This window comes from Hetaerina americana, unplaced genomic scaffold (genome assembly GCF_022747635.1).
Source record: "Hetaerina americana unplaced genomic scaffold, ioHetAmer1.1.p SCAF_57, whole genome shotgun sequence".
Taxonomy (NCBI): domain Eukaryota; kingdom Metazoa; phylum Arthropoda; class Insecta; order Odonata; family Calopterygidae; genus Hetaerina; species Hetaerina americana.
In genome coordinates, this window is record NW_027287172.1 from 1,548,813 (window position 1) to 1,571,358 (window position 22,546).

Sequence of the window (22,546 nt, forward strand, 5' to 3'; positions counted from 1 at the left end):
CGACAGTTGTCAATTTGAAAATTAAACTTCAGTTCGTTGTTATTCCGAAAATAATATCCCCTCAGAATTTGAAGTGGATACTATGGTTATGAGGGTTTTTTTTATTAGCTATTTGATGACGGAAGATTTTGTCCAAAAGAAGGACCAATATTAATACCATCACGAAAAAGAGAAAGGCCATTTCCAAACTGCTGGTTACTATGTCGCCTTTATCGTTTTTAAGTGAATTAACTCCTAAATTATTTCCCTGAACCTTTCTAACGTACGACCAAAATGCTTTCGGATTCTCTTTCAGATTTTCTGCTGAATTTTTCCATTTGAATTCGCTTAAGGCTTTCAAAATTCCTTCTTGGCATTCCCTAGATATTTGATAATCATGAGTGAATATCATTCATTTGTTGCTAGAAATAACGTTCCTTACGTATTTCATCTTGGCGCGACATAGTGCTTGGCGTCTTAACGATTTTCCAACATCCGAGCTGTACCATCTGGTGTTATCTTTTATGAACTTACTTGGTATGAATCTGTTGACTGCTGAGCACGCGACGTCAAGGAAATGATTCCAAGTCTCCTAAGAATTCCGGCGTTTACTATATTTCTTAAAATTTGCTAATGAACTCTGCAACACCTGCTTTAAGCCACATAATTGTCATGTTTTTGACCAAGCATATTTTCTTTTTGGTCCCTCAGCGTATTTCGGACTCCATGTAAGGAAAATTTAGCATTCACAGCTCTCTGGTCACTAATTCCTTCAATATTTTCCATATTTAAGACTTTTTGGGTATATCCGTTGCTAGTAAATCAAGAGCATATACACCCCTAGTAGATGAAATGACAGGTTGATGCAGTCATAGTCGAAGTAAAGGAAAACAAATCGACTCGCAGGTATATTTGTAGTTATTCTATGCTTTAAATCTATATGTGCTACAATCAAAAGATGGGTGATTGAAATCTCCACCGATTATCATGTCATGATTGCTGTTTTGGGATGAGGAACTTTTTATTTGCTGATATAGTTCTAGTATTGAGTTTCTTCTTCGTCCGACGACCTGTAAAATGCGCATACAAGGATTATTTTAAATTTGAAGACTTTTTAATTGATCACCAAATACTTTCAAAATCGTCATTTGGAATACCTAACTTCAGCCCTGCTAATGTTAGAGTTTCCAACGACAATAAGGACTCCGCCCCCGACTCCATTTCCTTTGTCATTTCTTTAAACGGAAAAGGATATTGAGAAAATTGTACCGTCGGCGATATTAGTGGAAAACTAGCTTTCAGTTCCAACAATCATATCTGTGCCTGTGCATCGAATAAGGTACAGTGAATTTATTTTTTAAACTTCGACCATTAACCACTACTACGGATAAAGTTTCCTCGACATTACGGTACTTGAATGCTTAATGGGGATTAAGAAAAGAGACGTTTCAGGCGTGATATGGTGGTATATCATAATTAATTAAAAATTGGCAATTTTCCACAAAATAAAATTTATTAATGCGACCGGTTTCAATCTAACTACATAGATAGATAGATAGATAAATAGATAGTGGTCTTTATTTGGGCGAAATTGAGACCAAATGGTCCCTTCTTCCATTTAACCCATCGTCATATACATATTATATTAGCCATTAAACTTATAAATACATTCATATGTACACATAAATACATATAGACAGACATCAATTCATTAACACAGATTTGCACATCGAAAAGAAAAAAGTATATACATATACTACCTTGATCAAAAATTTCCCGGAATTTATTCAGAAAATTAAAAATACAAGTTTATTCATCTAAATCTATATTGTCCCCTTCAAAGTAATCCCCATCGACTGCAACACACTTATGCCAGCGCTTGATCCAATCCTCGAAACATTTTTTATATTCGGTTTTCGGTATGTCCATCAGTGCTTCCTGCGATTTTTCCATTACTTCCTCTCGGCTGCTAAAACGCGTTCCCCGTAATGGTTTTTTAACTCGATTGAACAGAAAGAAGTCACAGGGAGCCAAATCAGGTGAATTCGGTGGCTGTTGGATGGTATTTGTTGCATTTTTCGTCAAAAAATTACGAATAATGATAGCACTGTGCGACGGTGCGTTATCATGGTGCAAAATCCACGAGTTTTCTGCCCACATTTCTGGTCTCTTTCGGCGAATTGCTTCACGCAAACGTCTCATAACGCCCAAATAATACTCTTTGTTTACTGTCTGGCCTTCTGGCAAAAATTCATGATGCACTACACCGTTGTAATCCATGAAAACCGTCAGAATTGCCTTCTTTTTTGACTGAAAACGACGTGGTTTTTTTGGTCTCGGCTCATTTGGTGAACGCCATTCACTTGCCTGATGTCTGGATTGCGTGTCGTACTCATAAACCCACGTCTCGTCTCCAGTAATGATCCTTTTGATGAATGTGGGATCGGATTCAGCCTCGCAAATCATGTCTTTTGCGACGTCAACACGGTCTCTTTTTTGCATGAAATTGAGGTCTTTGCTGCTACACGACGGAAACCCAAATCATTAACCACAATGTCTTGGGCGGATCCATAGGCAATGTTCAAGTCCTCCGCTATTTCTCTGATGGTTAATTTGCGGTTATTGACCAACATTTCTTTTACTTTATCAATTTTTTCACCGACTTTCGATGTCGATGGTCTGCCACTGCGTTCATCATCTTCGATTGACTCACGACCACTTCTGAACCGCTCGTGCCACTGGTAAACGACCGTTTTTTTTAGAGAATCGTTGCCGAAACACTTTTCCAACATTTCCAACGTCCGTGCGCCACTAAATCCGTTTTTTACGCAAAATTTAATACAAGTTCGTTGTTGCAAATTTAAATCCATTTCTGCAATTGTAAAAAATCGCCAACACACACAGAGATAGATGTACTCTTGGCTACGTAACTTTTGCAAATGTCAGGTTATGACACTAAGATTTAAAGGGAATATCAACAACAGATGTACCAATTTAACAAAAAAAACAGAACTCAAATCGGAACGATGGGAGCGCCACACGGTGGTTATTCCGGGAACTTTTTGATCAAGGTAGTATATAGACACACACATACACATACATACACATACATACACATACATACACATACACACACATACATACCTATATTCATACACATACCTACACATATACATACATATCCACACACATATAAACATACATACATGCATTCATACACATACATAAATACAAACATAAGTACGCACATACACACCCATACATACATACATACATATACATATATAAATTAAGAATACACCTACATATACTCAAATTAAATGACAGTGAAGATAGAGTACAATAAAATGAGGAAAGTCTAAGCAAAGAATGAGGTTTGTGGGAAAAGCTAGGGAGAGCGTGCTAACTACATCATCGTCAGGTAACAGTCATCACTCGGAGTCCAGTACATATGCTGAAAAGCAAGTAAGGGGAGGGTATGGGATAAGGGGGGAAGAGGGAGGAAAAGTGGAAAGCAGCATGGATGACTACGTATGTGAGCGGGGGAAGGGAAGTGGGTGGGGAAGACAAAGTAAACAGGTGCAAAGTCCTTCATAGTCCGGAGAGAAAGTCGTAGATGGATGGAGGGGGATTTCCCGTTGGGGGTGTGTCCCAGGGAGCGGCGCCAAACTCCTAGGGCCGTGGAGAAAACGGGTTAAGTCGTGGGATTTCCCCCGCGGTGGTTCTTTGATCGTTTTACTTTCAGACCAGAACGTCAAAAATTGCATGCAGAAGTTGCAGTTTCTCCAAACCGCAAACGATGATCCAGGTTTGGAAGAGACGCTGGGATAAGTAAGTGAGGCCCCAAGGGGAGTACTCCGAATGGGACTAAGAACTAATTTTTCTAGGTAGGCTATTTCACTCAAAATATTTCATAGCTGGATAGTTTGCGGATACATCTCGCAAATCTACGGACCCGTTGCACCCACGCAGAAAAGGAAGTCACATGGATCTAGAATGGAGAAGGTGAAATGGACAGAGAAGAAAACAAATGAGGAAGTACTAGGTATGGTGGGCGAAGAGAGGGGTTTGTTGGGAGAAATCCTATGGAGGCAGGAAAAGTGGATGAAGGGGGTATTGATCGGCAGTGGGATGTTGAAGACTGTAATTGAGGGGAGAATGTTAGGCAAACGAGGAAAGGGAAGGAACAGGATAGGGAGGTTGGACAGGATGAAGGGAGGAAGAAGGTACTCAGAGATGAAGAGGGACCTGATGTAGAGTAGGATGTTGTGTTTTGATAGGGGTCACAAATTATTTAATTAGTAGCTTTGTCCATCCAAAAACCTACCTTAACCGGTAGATTACCTAATAATAATAATGGATCTAGAGGCTAGAAGTAAATCGAGCGTGGTGCCCAATTTGCGTTTCAGGGTCTGCCCAGGCGAGACACATCGAGAAGGATAAAAAATAGCTTTTCTAAGATTCCAAAAAAATCACTCATGCCAAAGAATTGTGTTCGACTGGCTTGGGAAGAACTCTCACATAGGCATTGGTTTCAAATTCTCAACCATCGAGTTTGTGTACCTCATCGACGGCGTGTATAATTCACTCATCAGGGTAGGGGTGCCAGTTCTTTTACCTTTGCCGGTTATGGTTTCCCAGGAAGATCTGGTGCCCGAAAAATCACATAGTGGGGGTGGAAATGCCCAGAGAGGCTTGCCCGGAAATTGAATCCGAGCCCTCCGGTCAGTAGTCCAACCCTCTACCCTTGGACTACCGCGACCCACGTGTATATGAATGCATATACTTATGTCGATGATGCATAAGCACTCACGGGAGCAATATAACACAAAAATAAAATAGATAGCACGTTAAAAGACACTAACATTTCATATATATAGATATATATATATATATATATATATATATATATATATATATATATATATGTATATATATATACGCCTATATATAATGAATGCCCATAATTTTGAATGGCACCTTTGATTCCTCCGCTATTACTTTGTTAGCAGGGAGGGTTGACGGTTTTTAGGGAGAGGCAAAGCAGTTGGGTCGATCAAAGAGCAAAGATACGTCGTTAGATTGTTGCGGGTATTCCCCGGACTCCAAACGCGAGGTTTAAAGTCGTCATACAATCAATCCGCGAAATGTGGCGATCTCTTACGCTATTCTGGTCTCGCACATTCGGCGCCCGCTGGCAAATCCCAAAATGGACTCGAACCTGAGCACGCCTCTGCTTCCATCAATGGACTTCCCTGCTCCCGATGACTTCCCTAGTTACTTGCTGCGATTAATAGCAGTCACTCCCGCGGTCTAATCCCTAATGAAATTTTCTTGGCCAGTATCGTCTTTCTATGCATTTCCTCCCTCACGGCTCAATGTTTACATATTTCACCTGACTGTAGTTGGGTACGTCCCTAAGTTATCCAGTAATCGCAATTAGGGTTATTGTTCATGATAGGCGAGTGTTACTGTTTTTCAAAAAGTGGCCGAATCAAGTTTTACCTTTTTTGGTGTATCATATGCAACCAGCGAAATTTTTCACTCGAATTGATTTTTCATCTTCCGCAAACATTGTTGGAGTGCCGATTTCTGTTTTCATTGTGCTGCTAGTTTAACTCGCAATAGAAAATGTCATCATACGAATGAACAACTGAGCAAACAGCAATTGCAAATGACGCGTAGAATGCGGTTATTTATATCACGTAGCTCATCCCCTCCAAAATGAAGAGACTATTCATGGATAAATAAGGGGCCAAGGTCACTAAACAGCGAGAACAGTCTTTTGAAGAAAAATAAAGTTCCCTCTTCATTAATCGATTCACAAAGACATAAGACATTGATACATAAGACATCAGCAGTAACTAATGAAGAGATATGTAAACAAATGAAAAGCTGATAGATTGGCTGTTTTTACAGAACACTCGGTTTCTGACTAAATACTTTCGGTGCAATAAATTTGGCCTCAAGAACATTTCCGTGAAAAACAATAGTTTCCTGATTTTTTAAAAATTGATACGGATCCTAAATTCAGCTTCGAGTTTTTGTTTATCGTGCATCAGTTGTAAGGCATTTTTAATTCAAAAGATGCTGTGCATTTCTCCAATGCCGCTTTAACTACTCAATACCTTAAAAATTGTTTATCATCCATGAACAAATTACATTTGACTTATTTTCCTGCTTAGCCTAGTCAAAATCTGGTAAAAAGCGTAAATATGCGTAAATAAACAAAGCGCAGCATTGCAGATTATCCTATCTAAGTTTTGATTATATTATGTCGAGTATACATATAATGAGAGTAAGCTGGATATTTAATACTAGCATTAGTAGATTAGAAAGTGGAAGAACTGCTATAAAAACAGTGCGGATGATTTGATTCTGAGATTTAATTTTTGTCTTGGAGTTATTTCCTCGTTTGTGTGGTGTTAGGAGCCATAAAAAAACATTTTAGTCAAGATGGTTAAATGATGGGCAACACCGAAAAAAGTATTGAGGGGAAGAATGACAAATGAATTTCCGGTATGAATTTCGAGAAGCAGATAAAGGCGTCACGTGTGGAACTATGAGAGAAAAAGAGATTGTCAGGTGACAGGACATAAATGGGTGAGGTGCTGTAGATCAATCTTTGGATCTATTAGCCGTGATGGTAATGAGATAAGACAAATGAAGTACTAGTAGATATGGTGAGAATATTGCTTGGGGGAATCGGAAGAAAGTGGAATAACTGGATAGAGAGTGATAATGACAGGCAGTGGTACGATGATAGAAGCGAGAATATTAGTTAGTAAATGTAGTACATTTGAATAAATATAGGAGCATTTTGGAATGGAGAGGAGAAGATGTTGGGTGAATGAAATTTTGAAAATGGAACAAGTAGTACAGGGAAAAATGCGTTTATTTTGCGCGAGAATGTCGGCAATGTCCAAGTTGATGTTTCATAAGTTTTAGAAACCTTCCAAACCATTCCTAGGAGGGTAGGACTACCTTTAAAAATATTAATAATTCTTTTATTAGGTTCCAGATGAAACTAGACATTTGATCCACACATTGAAGAGAAACTATTCTTGTACTTGAATCAGCGGAAAGTAGCACCGACACAATTCAAGTAAAAATTTAACTTGCTGGTATTTATGGCTCTACAACACATTGAGTTTTGAATTAATTGCAACTTTTTTAAAGGCATTATGATATATATATATATATATATATATATATATATATATATATATATATATATATATATATATAATATTTTGAAAGATTACTGATATTGCAGTATCTTATTTTGCAAAATTTTAAGATATGAGTCGTTAGGAGCAAACATATTGAGCGTTTTTTTGTAATTTTGATTTTATTTTACTTATTGAAATATATTTTATAGCCTTTACGTGCAACGGTTTTCATTCTTTTTGTAATAATGCTAACTGCAAATTCCTATCTCAGAGAAAATGAAGTTTTCATTAATTCATTTAAATGTATAACATATCCGCAAGATTATAATGTAATCAAACATGCTCCTCTCGAAATATAATTCTGCTCCATTGGAATGTCCTAACAACGCAGTTCAGAAGTTCGTCTGTTGAAGGTGGGCCTTCTCGTCATTTAACTCATGTGAAAGCAAGTGGCGTGTGCTCGTTGAACCCGCAACACGTCGTTCTTTACAAAACTGAAATATTTCGTAACCACAGTGCCTTTGTAATCAACTCCAGCAGTTCCCCCATCGTGCATGAAGCCTTATTCCACGGACCATTAACAAGAGAGAAGGGCACGCAGCAGAAACAAGGTTGTCTAAACGTTTGTCAACAGGAATTATGAATTGATAAGCCTCAAGGAAGTGCTCGCGCGTTCTGCCTTGATTTTACGCCTTGCTTCCCATTACCTCCGACTCATGACGGTTGGTGTGCTTTAATTCCAACTATGTCCGTTGATTCAAAGAAATATTATTGAATTTATCTTCTAAGCTTGGTTAAAACATGTTTAAAGTATGTAAATAATGAGAAAGGTGAAGCATAATCATGATTTTTTGTTAAATTTATTCATTTTTGATGAACATGTAAATTTTCGACTCCGTTTAATTGAATGACCATACACACCACATTATTCATACCACTCTTCCCATTCAATCAAAGGACGCTATTTGTCAATACTTCCTTCTGTAAAAAGAACACCATCACGATTCCTCGTGTCTCCATTCTCTAAAAAAATAGTCCATTTCATTTCTGTTTCGATCAAGCCTAAGGAAATGACGTCGAAGAACGTTTCGGTTAGGACGAAGCAGCCGCATTCTGCAACTGACGCGAGAAAAATCAAGAATACAATCCTCTTTTTAAATGGTCACGATATTTTCATCGTGGCCGGAAGAGAAGGATAATTGGAAAACTCAGGTAATGACCGCACGTTGCCCTTGGGACAGGAAGAGCAGAAGAAGGCACGTGGTGGAAAAATGAAAACAAAATCCGAGTCATGGTTTTTGAGCTACATCTTTCTGACAGCTATCATAACTAGGCAATCATTGCGGCCATTCATTATCTACATTCCCATTCTCAACTTTTCCCAATTTCTCCGAAAAACGTGCCGTCGTCTTTTTCGTCGTTTTTCTCAAGATTGTTTTGAATCTCGTTAGTTCCTTTCTGCGAGTCAAAATCCCTCTACACTCTGTGCGTGACCCTGGTTTCTTCGGAGTTGGTCATACCTCTTCGTTGCCCTTTTTATCCGGGGCCTACACGCGAGATGGCCTACGCGATAGTACGAAGTGGTCTGGAAGCTACGGGGTGCGGCAGCATAACTTCCTATTTCGAATGCGTTTTGCGTTTGAAAAAAGGAAGTTATGTTGCCGCGCCCGGTATTTATTAGGACCGCTCAAATCTGGAATACACGAATCCTATTTCATGCTCACGAATTAAAATTAAACTTCGACCCTTTTCCGGATTTTTCCCAAATTTTTGAAGAATTTGCGACATCTTCCTGAATTTTTCTAATGAGTGACCACCAATACAATTAAAGATTGGCTATATTGATCAAGTTCGCATCACATACCCTAAGATGAGGAGTTATGGATGAATTTGGAAATGTAATCGAGGAGCAGATGAGTCGTCTACCTACTTGAACGCAGAGCATTCTGCAGTGAATAAGGTAGTGTATTTTAAAATGAATCTCTTTTGCCATTTGATGAATAATAACTCATCTAAATGTATAACTTTTTATTACGGTTTGTAGAGTGATATTCAGTTTTATGTCTGATGAGATAATATTGGGAGATACATAATAGGGAGATACATGTATTACGAAACTCCCAGTCAATACGTACTAAATTCAAAATGTGAAAAGCAAAAAAAAAACAATCGCAGGAATCCTTATAAATAATACCAATGTCAAAATTAGGCTATGAACGAAGATTTTGCGAACAAAAATAATACCCTTTAAAGATATTATAATTTGATATGAGTGGCTACATTATTTGGAGTGGTTCAATTACCTTTACTATGTAATCCCATAAAGTAGCGCATGAAAGAACTTTATTGAGTTCAAGGGTTTTGCAGAGCAGTGTGAGACGGATCAAGTGGAAGGTCCATCAAAAAATGCCACAATAAGCACACATTTTTTCAATTATAAATTTTAAGCAATAAAATAGCAAATATGTTTTAAATAAAAAATTACCTCTATGAGAAAACGTCATCTAATCTTAACAAGAATCGTAAATGTATCTGAATTTTGTATGTAAATGAAATCCAATCATCTTATCCGTAAAGTCTTTAAGAATATATTTATGGTATAATTGACATTTTTTACATACTATGTATTAGTTTTTGAACTAATACACTAGGGCAATATTTTTAGAAAGTAAACAATCGGCGAGAGAATGACAACATCCTTCCATAAGAACAATGTGATTCGGGCTAAAAATAAGGCATTTTCAAACATTAATATACATGTATCCATTAAATGGAAATCCATATAATTCATATTTTATACCTTCAGAGGGAAGAAATTAATAGCAACAATTATAGCTGGAAAAAATAGGAACTGGTAGGAGATGGGGGAACTAGGAGTTAGCCCTTCTGAGGCGTTCGTTTCACGAATAGGATCCTGAGTGTGTGTGTGCGTAGGATCCTCTTCTAGAGATTATTAATCATTGAATAGAGCCAAAAGGAGCAAAAAAAGCAACTTCATTTCGTTCATTTTCATAAAAACCTACCTTCTGAAAATTACATCTTTGCCAAATGTATCCCTCAATCTACGCCTACTATGCTTTTCCTGAGCCCCCACATTGAAATCTCTTTCCTCTCGTGATATCGTAACGATACTGGGGAATCCCCGCGACGACCATGAGTCTGCTCTTTGACCCCGACTGCCCTACTGCCCCCTCCCAAGTGTCATCGGTTGCTCTCATTGGAAAAAAAGTTATAGTGGAAACTTTGTTCTCTACAGCAAACATTATTCTCTCGCTGGTCACTGGCGTAATTACTTTATCTGCACCGAACATTTGTGTTTAGTTTGGCAGAGGTGACATATATAAACGCAGGCAAAGCGTTCTTTTCAATATTTAAGTGATGGTGTCATGTTAAAAAAAATACTGAGGTAGGCAACGGGATGCCACCTCAATTAATAAACCTATGATTTTTATGATAGGCGGGATAGAGAACATGAGTCCTGGCAACTACGGGACTCGGCCCAATCGGCCGTGTGTCGTGCCCGGCAGGGAGAGGAAATAAAAAAGAATCACAAACATGTATAAAACAGGTCTCCACCATAATAAGACAGGTTATACAGAATTGAAAACTAAGAGGGAGAAATTTTAATATCATATGGACATACGTACAACTCGTAGTCTCAGCCCCTGAAGTAACAAAAAGGTAATGTGACACCCCGCTTTGTGTTGCGGAAGGCGTGAGGCGTCATCCCCAAAGAGAGAGACGAAAGATGGAAGGCGAAGCTTGAAAATAACAAAAAACAAAGAAAGGCGGGCAATACTGTAACGAGCACAACAGTCATAAAGTGACTGTCACATGCGGTGATGTGGGAAGTGTTTTACAGCAAAATACGCTAGAGTAGTGGAATTGCATGAATTTGCGTAAAACTAATTATTCTCTAGACGCTGAGGTTGGCATGTGATATACAGATATGGAGAGTTGGAGGAGGAACTTGAAATTGGTGCGCTATACAAGAAGGTTAAAAAACTATAGGGAAGTAAGAAGGGAAGATCTATGCTAACAGTTAGAGATAAGTCAGACAAAATAATAGTTGAAACAGAAAATAACCCAGAGAGATGGAAGAATATATAGATGAACTGTATGGTAAGTAACTAAGGCCGTGGGGGTAGACAACACTCCAGGGGAACTACTAAAAGGTGTAGGAAAATGTGGGAGGAGGAGTTTATATGGACTGATTCGTAGCATCTACTAGGAGGAAATTTGGTGGGAAGACTGTGAGATCAGTGTTAGTTCCTCTTCCGGAAGAGATTAAGGCTACATAATGTGAGGACTACTGAACAATAAGTTTGATATCCCACGCAGCTAAAGTTGTTCTCAGGATCATCAACAAAAGGATGGAGAGTAGGGCAAATGATTACTTATGGGATGATCAGTTTAGGTTTAGGAAGGGGAGAGGCACGTGCGATACCATTGCAGTAATGAGATCACTGATCGAGAGGAATATAGAATACAATCAGGACGTATTTGCCTGTTTCGTAGATTTCAAAAAGGCTTTTGATAGAGTGAATTGGGAAAAACTAATGAGTATACTGCAGAAAATAGGAATAGATTGGGGAAATAGAAGACTAATCCGCAACCTTTACTTATCTCAAGACGTCTCAGGTATGAGAGGGATACGGAGAGTCCGGATGTGTTAGGAAGAGGTGTACGGCAGGGTTGTCCATTGTCACCGATGGTGTTCAACGTATATGTGGAGGAAATGATTAAAGAGGCATGGGAAGGACTTGAGGATTACTCAATAAAAAAAATGATGATATTTGTTATCGTGAGTCGAAACGGCTCTGAAACCTCGTCTATGAGGCAGGGCGTTTAGCGTAGGTCGGATGGTTTTGAAATATGAGTGTGGGGAAGAGAAACGTCCGAAGAATATTGGGAGGAAGAGACGCAAGGCAGGGTGGGACAATATGAGGAGTTTGGAGCAGGTCGAAATCAGAGAGGCGTTTCATCGTTGCATTACTGGTTGATGGAAGTCTGAGGATCAACGAGAGTTTTGCAATGAAAATGAGGGGTGACCCAGTAAAAGAGGTAGTTCAACCGCGTCGTCCTCGAAGGCACTCGAAGAAGGGAAGGGAAAGAAATTCAGATGGTCGTTCATTACCATTGACGACTTTTTTTAAATCCTTTTTTATCACGCATGGCACGACGATCAGCTAGGGTGGAAATTCCGAGACAATACCTGATATAACCTCGGGAGAAATTACGGAAGTGTAAATGACGATGACAATTGAGTAAGAGAGAAGGAAATTCATCAGGTTCTCCGGTAGTTTGAGAGAAAATGGTGTAGCAGTGGTTCACTTTTGGGAACAGTATTCGTAGCAGTGTCCATCACAGCGTTCATCAAAAACTACTTCGACCATAGATTATGGAAATATGTCGTAGTAGTATTTATGGGAGGCGACCGAGAGCTGAGGTCATTTGCGCCATTGGGAATGGATGGAAAGGTGGTAGGGATTGGGATACCCCCGAAAAATATCTGTCTCTTCGCTATACGAATCCGGGACCTCTCGGTGGGAAGCCAGTACGCTAGCCACCGCACTACTCCGATCCTCTTATATAATGTACATTCCCGTGAAGGTTTCAATGCCCATTGAAGAGTAACCCTAGAAACGTGAAAGAAAGATAAGTCTCTTGCAATAACTGTAGAATAGGAGGAGTAGTAGTAGTAGTTTTGAGGGGAGGCGACCGACAGCTGAGGTCATTTGCGCCATAGGGGATGGACAGGAAAGGATGAAGGGTGGAGAGAAACCCGGCGTCGGCATTAGCCTACTCTTTACGAAAGGCGCCAAGGGGTCCGCGGCTTAACGTCCCATCCGACGGACGGCGTACTCACCCAAAGTGCCCTCCACAAAGCACCTCAAGTAGGGATCGAGATACCTCTGAAAAATATTCAACACCGCCGGGATTTGAACCCGCGCCCTCAGGGTGGGAAGCCAGTACGTGAGACCCCGCACCATCTCGATCCCCGAATAGGAGGAGTCACTACATCAGGATGCTGCGGAACTTCCTGGATGGCGTCAGATCCACTCAGCAAGTTAATTAGGGGAATCACCGAGGGTGGGGAAGTCCATTGATAAAAGCTGAGGCGTGCTTCTGCTCGAGTCCCTATTGGGATTTGCAAGCCGGCACCGAATGTGCGCGACCAGAATTGCGTACGAGGCATGTCGCGGATGAATTGTGTGACGACTGAAAGCCTCGCGCACGGAGTCCTTTGGAGGTGACCAAGAGTGCAGCTGGATTACTCCCAATGGGAACAGAAGTGGTGGTGCGGGAATGAAAGGCGTTACTTGAAATTATGGACACTCATGACAACCGATGATATAGTCACCTGCTCAATTTTACCGTTGATTCAATGGCGATTGGAAATGACTAACTTTAACCTGTAATTTGGGGAAAGTGCGTCGTAAATTGAACTACAATAGCGATAGTTATACCGCACCTTAAATGAAACGCGTAAAACAAACGATTTTATGGCACCACGCATTCATTCAAAACCTACTTATTCAATTAAATTTTATTTCGATGAATGTACTGCAAAAATGTATTATGGATTTGAACTATTGGATGAGATATATCGGGGGAGCCTGATAATAATACTTGATCACTGTTCCATCGCCATTCGAGGTTTTGATTATATATATATTAGTAAAGTTCGGGCAAATTTTTGAAAGTGTATATATAAGTTCAACACATAACAGTCATTTTCATTCATGGGCACTTGGATAGAATAGAAAAGAAAACAGTTTGCTTTGCTCTAAGCCCTACGCGTCCTAAATAACATTCAAGGATAAAAATTATATCCGTAAACACTGATGCATATAAGCAGATGAAGGAGAATACCTTCACAATTGAATAATTATCAATTATCTTAAATAGTCGATTATTACGAAAGTATACCCTTTTCCTGCATGATTATGAATGAAAAAATCATGATTCATCATGTACAAACATAGCACAGTAAACAACAACCAAATAAACATACAAATGCATTCATAAATATATAACTAAATATCTTGATGGGACAACCTTCAAAATCCCTCTTGAAAAATCGCTTTAGGTTAACTCCTAACCCCGTTTTCTTATCCTTTTTCACTTCAAATAAGACTAAAGGCTACTTTCCCTTTGTCACCAAAGTATCCGTGAGGTCCTGGGAATCTGAAGGCCTCCGCATACTCTGTTTTAGCTGGTTTTACGGCCAAATAAAACTACTGAAATAGAAATTTCACCCTCTATAAATAAAAAATTTCAAAATTAATAATACTCAAATAAAATTAAGTATAGGAATATATTTAACAAAAAATAACCTGAGATCCGACTTTCCCATAGGGAAGCGTACTGCGACTAGCATAGGCGCTGGCATCGGTGTGTCGATGCACAAGAATGGTATTTTTTAAATAATTTTAGTGACTTGTACTTTGATTTACAATACATTTTTACTCGGCTTTAATTTTGCTATTTTTTGGGACCGACCCTGTACATACGTAACTGGTCCAAGGAAAAAATTATCAGGCCCTCTAAAATAATCTAATTATTCAAGAGGGCGTGTCATTTATTTTGATTTTAGGAAATTATTATTTAATACCTGGCCAACGAAATGCCTCTACGTTTCCCTATTATCACCGCTTACAGCCCGTAATATCTCATTTGCCATAAAACATCAATACACACCCTATTTCACAGTTAGTCTCAATGAAAAAATATATGACTTAACCAGCATATCGGTGGATATATCTTATTTAAGCAAAGAAGTAAGGCATCACAAAGAAATAAAAGAGCTGGAATTATTTTCACCACGTTTAATGGGTCTAAATACCATCCGAAAAGGCAGTAAATAATGCAATTGAAATGATACATTGATAATTTTTTAGCGAATGCTTATTAATGTCACAACCGCACGGACTTCAATTTTTCAGAGAACCGAATACGAGAAAAAAACAACAGCTAATGATATTATAATTCATCTTCTAATCGATATTTCAGTGGTTGAGAGCCTAAAATAGTGAAACTCGAATACTCGGGGATATTAAGCGCCTTAAAGGGATGGCAAGTGCAAGTACCTAAAAGAGGTGAAAATTCAATTAAACGCGAAATCATGGAGACATACATCCAATAAATCTCCAGACAAAAGTTCATTTGGATAACTAGCTTTCGGATTGAATATGCTGGAATATTATAGTGCGCTAATTCGAAAAATATCAAAGCATCAACTTTCGTTTAGTAAACCTCTCAAACGGTACTGTGGTGTGATAATTCAGTGCAATTAAAGAATATTATTATTTGTTATTCCAGCGTTTAAGATGTATGGATGAATGCAGACTGACAGCTGCTACATTTCTTAGCTTCGTATTGCAAGGCAAAACTTGGCACTCCACACTACAATAAACCCTTATTCAATTCCGCATATCTTCTAACTTCCTTCATTCTGTGCATCGTGCCTACCCTTTTTCTCCCGCTTCATCCCTTGAATAACATTTCCCCTCTATCACAGTCTTCAACATTCCATCCCCAATCAAAATGCTTAGCATCCACCTTTCTTGCCTCTTTGAATTTCTCCCAACAATACCCTCTCCTCCCCCACCATACTAAGCACCCCTCATTCATCTTCCTTTCCATTCACTTTACCTTTCCCATACTCCTCAACAAACACATGTCAAAAGCCTACCATCTACACCTTTCATGATGCTTCCACGACCATGTTTTCTCGTCGTACAAAACCACGATTCATACCAAAGTTTTGACTTCGGTCAGCTAAGCAAAGTTTATTTGCCTCATGCAAATCTTCTCCTTATATCCTTATTGCCTTCACCATCTTGGTCCACAACACTTTCAAGCTAGGTAAGCTGCTCTACCTGCACCTATAATAACGTTCTGCTTATATTTCCTCTTTGTAAAACTCGAAACCTATTTTTGACCTAAATTGATTCTCATCCTATGCCTAATACGTTAATGTTCGAATGTGCTCATCAATGCTTTGAACCCCATGGCTGAATGGAACATGAAAGCTTGATCATCCGCAAATCAAACTGATTTTATTAATTCCCCGCTCACCTTCATTCCTACGTATTTCTCTTCATAGTAGTTCTTCCCGCGCCTCTTTAAATATTTCCTCCAAGCATGGCTTGAAAAGTAACGGAAAGAATATACCTATTATTTTTGTACACGCACACCTACACATACATATACATATATCGTATTTACGTGTGTATATATATATATATATATATATATATATATATATATATATATATATATATATTTTTTTTTTTTAAGGTAATCTACCGGTTAAGGTAGGTTTTTGGTTTTTGGATGGACACAACTACCAAACAAATATTTTATTACTCCTAACAAAACACAAAATCCATCATCCTACTCTATATCAGGTCCCTCTTCATCTCTGCGTACTTTCTTCCTCCCTTCATCCCGTCCAACATCCCTATCCTGTTCCTTCCCTTTCCTCTTTTGCCCAACACTCTACCCTCTATCACAGTCTTCAACATCCCACTGCCGGTCAACACCCCATTCACCCACTTTTCCTGCCTCCATAGGATTGCTCCCAGCAAACCCCTCTCTTCGCCCACCATACCAAGTACTTCCTCATTTGTTTTCTTCTCTGTCCATTTCACCTTCTCCATTCTTCTCCACACCCACATTTCAAAAGCCCCCAATCTACGTCTATCCTCCTGCTTCAATGACCACGTTTACGCACCGTACATAGCTACGCTCCATATCAAAGTTTTTACGAGTCTTTTCTTAACATCCTTACTCAACGTCCCCATCATTAACTCCATCCTCCTTGTGAAAGCCTCTTTGCCAAGCGCAATTCTTCTCCTTATGTCCTTACGACTTTGACCGTGTTGGTCCAATAAACTACCGAGATACGTAAACTGTTCTATCTGCTCTAGTTTTTGTCCTCCTATTTTAATGTTAAGCTTAGCCTTTTTCTTTCTAGGAAATTCGCATAACCTTTGTTTTATTAATATTGATTCTCATGCCATACCTGTCGCACTGAATTTACAATTCACTCAGCAATGCTTGCAGCCCCTTGGCTGACTGACAAACTAAAGCTTGGTCATCAGCAAACCTAACTGATTTTACGAATTCCCCGCCCACCTTCATTCCTACCTCGAGTTCTTCCCATGCCTCTTTGATCATTTCCTCTGCATACAGGTTGAACAGCAACAGTGATAATGGGCAACCCTGCCTTACACCTCTTCCTAACACTGCCCAACCGGACTCCGGATAAGAATATATATTCTTTTCAAGCAATGATATACACGTAATATATCTACATCATATCCACATAATGTTCGTATCTATTTTCATCGTTCAAAGAAAATTGACTGCCCTGACCTCTGCCTCCCTGTTTCACCTTATAAACTTCTTGCAGATACATACAATGCAAAGAGTGGGTTTACACTGTATGGCCATGTAAATAATTTTCTCACGTTAAGAGAACACAAAAATGAATTTTAATATTTCTGATTCAATTGCGCGATGGAAATTCCGTCTACGCGAGCCCCACACAACGAGCGCGGAAGATAAAGAGGGGAAAAGGGAGTGAGGAGCCTCCTGTGAATCCCCGGCGGTTATCTGTCTCGGTATATATAGAGGAGCATCTAAATTCGGCGAGGGCATTCTTATTCGAAGGGTCAGACCGAATCCTCATCGAAGAAAAACGCACTCTCCGACCGAATCAAAGAGCATCAAGGCCTGTTAGCGTCATCAAACTGATTAGAGTAAGTCTGTCTCTTGATGCACAGCAATACTATATTTCATACTACTCTATGTTTGAAATTCAACATGAAATCGCTTTAATGAATTTCCCTGCATTAATTAGCACTTTCATTTTTTCCAGAATAACTCTTGAATCGAAATGAAGTTCCTATCCAGTGTGATTCTCATCCTGGGAGTCCTTATGGTCATGTCGACATTCACCAACAATAGAGGCCGTAAGTTCAACCTAGACGAGTCGAAATGAAAGAAAACCCTATCTGTAGGCCAGATTATATTTCATAATCAATGGATGCAGAATTTCACCAAATTTATCGGCCCATTTACGAATTTCGTTTCTGTGGTGCCCTAAGCCACTTGATATTAACCGCATTTAACTAAAATTCATGCAATGTGTTGTTTCTATTAATTAACCTTATGATTTTATGCATCGCGAAACTCATTAAAATATATTCACGACTTGTGATTTCCTTAAAACCCACTTTGGGAAACTCTGCTGAATAAATATTAACTTATCCTGTTACCTATTGCTTACCAATACGTAAAACAAATCCTTTGACACAACCGTGCATTTGACCACTCAGATTTTTTTTGTTGATGCTGACAATGTTTTGTTCGGTAAGGTAGTATTACTATAAATAATTTGAGCTAACGTGGACGACGAATGGAATGTCACTTAAAATTTCTCCATCAGTAATGAAAGTTGGAAGAAAGGAAAGCATATAAAAACTTAGCTAAACATGTAAGCACTTAGCTAACTCACATTTCTACCAAGATTCCATGGATATCTTCCATATTATTTCTTCTTTACGATTAATAAACTGAACTTTCTGTCGCCGAAAGTGGAAATGTGGCGTTAAAAAATCAGAGAGAAACTTTTTGACATCATAAGGATGCTCAATTACTCGCTTAGCCATTATTCGCATCCATTTAGTTTTCCAAATCCACTTCATAATTGCCGAAAATTGTACAATATTCCAATTCTAAGTGATCTAGAGATTCGGATTTAAATGATATTAGAGGAAGCGACCGACAGATGGGGCCATTTGCGCTGTTGGAGATTGGCGATTAATTCGGTAGAGATAGGATGTGTAGGAAATGGGGGAAGAAGGGTGAAGAGATCTCCGGGATCGAAATTAGACTATTTTCAACGAAAGACGCCAAGGGGTAATATAATTTGACGCCTCATCCGACGAGCAGCTCACTTCACGTGTGGTACTTTTCACATCGTACCCCAACAAGGGAACGTGATACCACTGAAAAATAAATCTTGGACTCGTCGGAAATCTGACCTGGGCCTTCGGGGTGGGAATCCAGGACGCAGTATGAAAAGCCATAGAGTGAGTGTATTGAGTGGGTCTCATTTACTAGCCATAGCCATTCGAGGAGGACACCGAGAGTCTACTTGGATCCTCAAGAAAAATGTCCACGTCTGCTCACTGTCCCGCAAGCATCAGCAAGGCAGCAGTGTGGCGGGGAGTGTTCAGTCACCAGCTATTTATGCACAATAAATTAATTAATAAATACATTTGAATATACATTAGCTCCCATACTGTGTATTGATACTCTTTCAAATGCACACACGCATGTCAATATACATACCATGCAATTATGCAATGAATCATTGAATTTTAGTGTTTAAGTAAGCACATTCGGGCGCTTGCGTTCTATTTCGTTATGTTGGCGTATGGTGGGAAGGGAGAACTAGTGCGAGAACTAGTACCAGAACTCGTACTTAGGTCAATCTATCTGTGACGGTGTCAACCTCTCACATTATATCTCCGTGATAGAATCTATCGATATAATTTAGAACCATAATAATACCCTCGATGTCGCTTGAATACGCAAATGTCCTGCAACTCTCTACAAGTTTTAAGTATTGCCAGTTTTCTTTGTAAATCAGGGGCCTCCACATATCATTCCTTCAACATATATGTCACGCTAAGTCTCTTCTCGTAGTAAGTTTTAACTAATCTAGTGGATTTTCACTGAATATTTTCCAATTCCGTCTTCTCCCATGGATCCCAAATACTTGCCGCATATTCCAAAAGGCTAACTCAAGCTGAGTAAAACGTCTCTCTTATCCAATGAATATTGGAATTTAGTTAAACTAGTGGAATGAATCCTTGCTTCTTTAAGGATGATCAGATAATTCTTCCGATGTGTGTACCGCATGAAAGGTTTCATGTCAGTATCATACCAAGGTATTTGGCCTATTCTGTGCTGCTTATTTCGATTTTTCTATTTTATAATTGTCATCTTGTTTCTATACATTTCCTTCTTTTCAATTCTAACCCCCATTCCTAACATCACTCCGATATCTGGATTGTGTTGTGGAAGAGAAGAATGTAATATTCCGGGTTGCTTATTCCCTGTTAAGCATTGGGTTGTCTGCAAATAACCACAGGTTACGGTGGACATGGGAGTTAGGGTCCTTGATGCATATAGAGAAGAGTAGAATTACCGTAGAACTTCCAACTAGCACTCATGATGTTACACCTACCTCTAATTACACTTAGCCCATCGATGACATATTTTTGTCCATGGTTAGATAAACAGTTACCAATCCAATTGGTCACTTTCTCATTAACACTTAAAAATCATATTTTTTAAAGTTTTTTTGAAGAATGTACAAAAGATAATTTTAGAGGTGAGGTGTTAGGGTTGAGAGAACTTAAATATCCGCCGCTGTACTCCGATATCCAACGCGTGATTACCAAAGTTGCCATTGCCTTCCCATTCTCTTACATTCAGAATGAAATCTATGAATCCTTGATATGAAGTATTTTTCATTTCAGTGGTGAGTGCGGGTTTCGGCTGCCCTTTCAATGAATACACATGCCACAACCACTGTCGGTCGATCGGGCGTATGGGAGGATACTGCGCCGGCACGTTCAGGCAAACGTGCACCTGCTACAGATCGAGATAGCCCCAGTGACGACAAGTATGATCCGCCACCACCGGCCCGCAATTTACGGAGACTTCGTCAACAAGCGAATTGATTAACAAAATAAAATGGAAACTCCTTTTGCCGTAATAAGTAATTACGTAAATATAAAAAGTGTGAATCAATGTTACCATACAAAATATTCATCAATTAAATATCAGTCCATTAAATAAATTAACATATCTTCCAGTTAATTTATCTGTTGTGTTTCGGTTTATTTTACGTCTAACGCTCGTATATAATGATACTGCCTTCATAAACTGAAGAAACTAGTGAGTGAGGGGATGGTGCTAAGAAAAACTCATGTGAAAATGTTGTCATAAAAAAACAGCACTTGCAAAAACTATCATGATGAATATGTTGGTGTATTATACGCTTGGGGGGCAGTTTCTATACCTCCCATACCGCCATCCTTTATTAGAAGTCATAGTTTATGTTGTTAAGAAACATGATGGGCACAAAATCAAGTCCCGATGTTCATTATTTCACGATATTTCAAAGGTACCGCATTTTCTTAATATTTACCATATTTAAAGTGAACATAACATGGATTCTCACTGAAACGGCCAAGGGGGGAATCGGTATTATTCCTGGAAGCAAATTAGCTTCTAAATGAGAAAGGAAGATGCATGGAGTCATTGGAGACCGTGGCTAATAATAGTAACACATTTCCACAAGTGGCTAAACAATTATTGTTTCAACAGCGATCGTAAATGCTCCTCTGAGCAAAATCGACTGAATACTTGGTCAAATAAACACCTCGAACGGGGCACATTCAAAGATACATAAATATTTGTTTATCCTTTTCTTTATTTATTTATTAATCCGTTTACCCACATATGTAATAGCATATCGGACGAAACGAAAGGAGGAAGTAAGTACGCTGAATTGAAGAAGGGCTGAATGCAGAGTAGGATGTGCGGTTGTGTTTTGTGAGAGAAGCAAGGGAGTTATTGTTGTATCGCTTTGTATCCTGTGTCCATCCAAAACCTACCTTAACCCGTATATTACCAATAATGATAATAATAATATTCGCTTTTAATCAAGATTGCGTAACTTTATCGTGAGAGTTCCACATTTTCTTGAGAATGCGAGAAAAAAAGTCACAGGAAAAGAGCATCTCCGCTTGCGTGGATGCTCTTAAATACAATTTTTTGAGACCAAAGTAAATATTTACAACTCAATTTATTCTTTGAAAAGAATTTAGTAATATTAGTCATTCATCCAAAAATCGTTTCACATTAAAATCAGCGAATCAATCATCTACAATTAGGACTGCAGAAGGAGTAGTAGTAGAAGTAGTTTTAGGGGAAGCGATTGACACTTGCGCCATGAGGGATGGACAGGTAAGGATGAAGGGTGGATAGAAACCCGGCGTCGCCTTTAGCCTACTCTTATCGAAAGGCGTCAAGGGGTTCGTAGCTTAACGTCCCATCCAACGGACGGCGTACTCACTCAAAGTGCCCTCCACAAAGCACCTCAAGGAGGGAATGAGATACCACTAAAAAATATCTGCCGCCGCCCGGGATTTGAACACCGGGCCCTCGTGCCGTGCCGGGTGTGGGAAGCCAGTACGTTATCCCGATCCCCCGTGCAGAAGGAACCACCCATCAGTGTATTAAAAATAATATGCCGTGAATTGATAATCACACGCCGAGACGACAACGCTGGAGCACCATGA

The 22,546-nt window shown here is 39.1% G+C and overlaps 1 long non-coding RNA gene across 1 annotated transcript; it reads left to right on the forward strand.

Annotated features, from left to right (window-relative positions):
• Window positions 1–17,828: 17,828 nt before the first annotated feature.
• On the forward strand, window positions 17,829–21,059 carry LOC139694852 (uncharacterized). The gene is made up of 3 exons (XR_011702215.1): window positions 17,829–17,923; window positions 18,043–18,136; window positions 20,717–21,059. It is a non-coding gene; the product is annotated as an uncharacterized lncRNA (long non-coding RNA).
• Window positions 21,060–22,546: the final 1,487 nt, after the last annotated feature.